General features: G+C 44.3%; 1 pseudogene; it reads right to left on the bottom strand.

Moving 5' to 3' along the window:
- Nucleotides 1-2,044: 2,044 nt before the first annotated feature.
- Nucleotides 2,045-4,490, bottom strand: LOC112703018 (AAA-ATPase At4g25835-like; annotated as a pseudogene).
- Nucleotides 4,491-4,737: the final 247 nt, after the last annotated feature.

Consider the following 4,737-nt stretch of genomic DNA (forward strand, 5'->3'; position numbering starts at 1 on the left):
CGGTTCCACAAAGATAGGGATAAAGCTCCCAAAAGATAAAGATAAAGATAAGAATATCTTATCCAGGGAAGATCACGACCAACTACTATAAATACACTGGAGCACCCAGGTATAACTCATACTCTAATTCTACTCAATATCTGCTTGGACCCATGCTAACTTAAGCATCGGAGTGTCATTGCAGGTACAACCACCAGCCGCTCGGCGCATCAAGTTCGGGTCACAGAACCCTCACCTCGGGTCTTGCCAGACGGCCGAGCTACACGTTTCAGGTAACCCTCGGAACAAAAACTATTTGATTAACTTAACTAAATCATGCTTCATAAGCTCTCATATTCTCCTGATTTCACCACACTTTTGATGCATGAATGCATGCAAGGAAATTAAGTGCAAATTCTTGCTTATTACCTAAGAAATGCATGAAACTAAGTTATAATCTAACTAAAATGGCTTGTCAAACTAGCCAAGATGTCCTGGCATCACAAGGCTGTCGTTTCTCTATTCGCCGAGCTTCGCGGAGTTCTTCAATTTTCATTTGGCTCGCAGTTTTTTCTTGGAATTTTGTTAGCGTTTTTGCCTTGGTAACAGCTATAGTCTCCTGGAACTTTTCTGGGCAGAGGCCGCTCTTTAGTGCGTACAGGTGCACCTCAGGGTTGAGGTTGGGGATCTCTATAGCTGCTTTGGCGAACTGCGTCATGTAGTCTTTCAAGCTTTCATGTAGACCTTGCTTGATACTATTGAGGTAATCAGACCCGTGCACATATATTTTTGAAGCTGCGAAGTAGTCGATGAAATACCTTGCCAATTCTTCGAAGCAAGAGATTGAACCTGCAGGTATCTTAGAAAACCAAAGTAAAGCAGCAGCATCTAAAAAAGTTGGAAAAGATCGACCGAGTATAGGGTCAAAGTCACCATTAAAGAACATCATGGATTGAAATTTCTTAATATGGACGCGAGGATCTCCAAATCCTTCATATGGCTTGAGTGCAGTAGGCAACACAAAGTTCTTCGGCATCTGGAATTTGACGATATATTCCAAAAAAGATTATCTATCGTCAATTTTTCTTTTGGCGGGGTGATCTTCTGGGAACCTGCCTGAGATTGTGTGCCGTTTGAGGTCGTGTTCTTAGGATCCTCCGTGTTGGACCTCCGTCGTGAATTGACTCTAAGAGATCGGCCATTCTCTTAACCTCAGCAAGGAGGGTAGCATTCATGGCTACCAACTCAGGGAGGAGGAGTCTGAGGCACGGTGTCATCAGCCATGTTTTTGCAACAAAAAAGATAAAGTGTTTGTGGGGGTTAATTTAAATAAACTCGGCCCCACGGTGGGCGCCAAATGTTCTTGTCTGGAACTGGGCTACGAGGTGTTGGTCGGATGCAGCTGGAAGAGTAATAGCGACGTCCTTTTTCTGTGTGCTGCACCGCGAGTTTCTTCCTCGTTCGAGCAATGTGAAGAACTTGCAAAAAGGACTCCGATGCTTAAGTCAGTTCACGATCAAGAAATAATAATAATAATAATCACGATGCTTTACTAAACTTTGTTTTTGTGTGATTTTTTATGTTCCGTTTGTTCTCTGTGCCTACTAGGTCGTTTGTGTATTGATATTTATGCTGAAAAAGGTGCTTGTTGTAATCCCGAGATTCTTGGGACGTAAGTTGAGGTATAATGCGAATCACTCTTCTTTGACCGAATTTGACCTAACAACTCTAAAATATAACGTTGGGTCAATTTTCTAAAGTACGGATCAATTTCTATTCATGTTTCATCTGTTTCTATGTCTTTAGTTTAATATTTTGTGTTTGTAAACAAACACAATCTAAGTGTCTTTGTTATTATCTTAGAAGATGCTTACCTCAAGCCTCAAGGTGGATTTTTCCTTTACCTTAGGACTTTTTTAATTTCAAATCAGATTTAAAGTCTTGATTCTGTAACGTCCTCGCTGATTGATACTTTATTCCTTTTTTAATTCGTTTCCGCTAAAAGATTAATTAGGATTTCTATTATCGTAACTATGACTATTGGGCCTCGTCTGTAACAATATCCTTAACCAAAAACCATACGCAGTAATTAGCTGAACAATAAGCCGCTTTACATAAAAAATAAAATAAAAATACTAATCACAGCAACCTAATTAATGTCTTTCCTACCACCAGAAAAAAAAAACCTAACCCGAACACGGCTGAAAAATCCACACCCGTGAACGTTAAACTTTTCTAGTCCAAGACAAAAAAAAAGGTAAAGTTTCAATGTTTTCCTCTCTCAAAAACACCACATTTACCAGAGTCAGACTTAGTCAACGACTTCAACCTCACGAAAAACTTTACCTTCTTTTCGCACCCATTCGACCCATTAACACTCTCCTTTCTCTTTCGCCCACCCATCGCCGTGTCCCAATTCTCCGGCGACCCTATCATTAATACACTCTCCGGCGACCTAGTCCCTACTGACACCGCCGCCACTACATCCTCATTATCCATCTGATCCCCGCCACCGCCTCCAGCGGCCGCAAGAGCCAGCATCCTCCCTTGCATCGCTGCCACAACCTCCTTCATCGCCAGATCAGCATCCCCTCTGTTCCTCAATAGGATCTCCCCAACTTGCGCCGGCGTGAGGGACCCACCCGACCTAATACACGCATCCACGGCATCGAACAACGCATGAGACTCAACCCCGAGGTAGTTCCTAACTAACTCCTTGAATGCATGGAACCCGCACGTGCCAAGGCTCACGTGCACGTCCATGCGCCCACACCGAACCAGCGCAGGGTCCACGCTATCCCTGTGGTTCGTAGTGAACACCACAATCCTCTCCTCGCCACAACACGACCACAACCCGTCCGTGAAGTTCAGGAGCCCTGAAAGCGTAACCCTCCCACTATCTTCACAACCCGAAGACGACATCGTCGTTTTGCACTTCTTAAACGACTTGGCCGGTTGCTTCTTCGTCGTTCTGTCAGCGGTTAAGTCCACGGAACAGTCAATGTCTTCTATAACAATAATGGAGCGGTTCGTCGTTTGGATTAGTAGCGACCTCAGCTCAGAGTTATCCGAAACTTTTGTGAGTTCCAAGTCGTATACGTCGTAACAGAGGAAGTTAGCCATAGCTGCTATGAGGCTCGATTTACCGGAACCGGGTGGACCGTGGAGTAAGTACCCCCGCTTCCACGCACGCCCAACCCGGTGGTAAAACTCTCTGCCGTTTTGAAACGAAACGAGGTCGGTTTTTATTTGTTTCTTGAGTTCTGGCTCGAGAGCCAGGGTTTCGAAGGTTGAGGGATGGCGGAACGGGACGGAAACCCATCCGGACTCGAAGGAACCGGAGCCGGTTGTGTTGTTGGTGAAGAGTCGGCGCTCGCGGCTCACGCGCTCGAACTCCTCCGCGCGTGAGGTGACGTGGGAGAGGTAGGACGGCAGTAGCGCCTGTCTGTGGCGCTTCGGTAGACGGAGAGTGAAGCTTCGTTTCTCGTCCAGGGAGTCTTGTACGCCGTCGACGTGGTGCGTCCAAGAGAGGCGGTGGCCGCCGAAGGAGTCGTGGACGGTGTGGTTTGGCGCTACGGCAAAGGTGACGCGGGAGGAGGAGGGTGAACGGGAGAGCGTGACGCGGCGGCACGAGGCGGCGGGGAGGCAGACGCGGCTGCGTTCAGGTAGAGGTGCACGTGGCGGTAGAGGTCGTTGAGGTCGACGCCGCAGTAGCCGTTGAACTCAGGGATCTCAACGTAAGCGTAAGGAGATAGCAGATCTTGTGCTGATTCGTATACAGAGTGAAGCAGAGAGAGAATCTGAGATGGAAGCACATTTTGCAGAACGGTGAGTAACCCTAACAGTGACCACAATTGTGATAATATCTCCATTTTTGCAATGCTGATCAGCTGATGTTTGTGTTTGTTGGTTTGAGATTTTTTGCTCTAGGGATGGTGGAGTCGAAAATGGAGTGAGAATTTGTTTGCTTCTTTTCACATATTTTTTTTCCTTAGGTTTGTAACTTTAGGGGTTCTTATACATTGCATAAAGTGGGAACAGAGTCTGCTAAAGGTTGGTGTTTTGGGTTTGGAGATGAAAATAAAAGCAGCATTGAGCATATTGCAGAGATAGAGTAGGGTAAAGTTAAAGGTTAAAGATGATGAAGCCGACCAATTTGCTTTAATATTTCGCTTTTGCTTTGTTCGTTTGTAGAAGATGTGATAGATTTTGCTCAAATAACCTCATCTCTTAAGCGTGGGCTACAATTGCAGAATGAGAATCTTAGAAAATGCAAAATTTTCGTTTTGCCAAAGGTTCTGTTGCTATCTTTAGTTTTTGCTTGCTTGTTTTTGTTTGAGAATTTATATTTTAAGGGCTCATTAACCAAAATCACACAAGGAAAAAGAGTCACATTTTTCACCAAAGGATTAGCTTTCAATTGTTACATTTTTCCCCTACTTTTCTAGTAGTGCTCATTGTATGGTGTATTTTTCCCGTTCAACTTTAGCATATTCATCAAAATGCAATCAAGTTCCACAAGGTTTATATTACTTTGTAGTTAATACTAGTAGTAGTAGAGTAGCTATATAAGACGGGTTACATGAAAACACACGGGCTACGGTATAGTGTGGATCTTGAGACTGCTTTTTTTTTTCTTGACGAATCACACTTTATCTTTTTCCCCATTTGTTCTTGTACTTTGCGCATTCAGACTTCAGAGAATGTTCCTATGAATAATTACTGGAATTAGATAAAACGACGCTTGTTAAGTCGTTT

Source organism: Arachis hypogaea, chromosome 7 (genome assembly GCF_003086295.3).
Source record: "Arachis hypogaea cultivar Tifrunner chromosome 7, arahy.Tifrunner.gnm2.J5K5, whole genome shotgun sequence".
Lineage (NCBI taxonomy): Eukaryota > Viridiplantae > Streptophyta > Magnoliopsida > Fabales > Fabaceae > Arachis > Arachis hypogaea.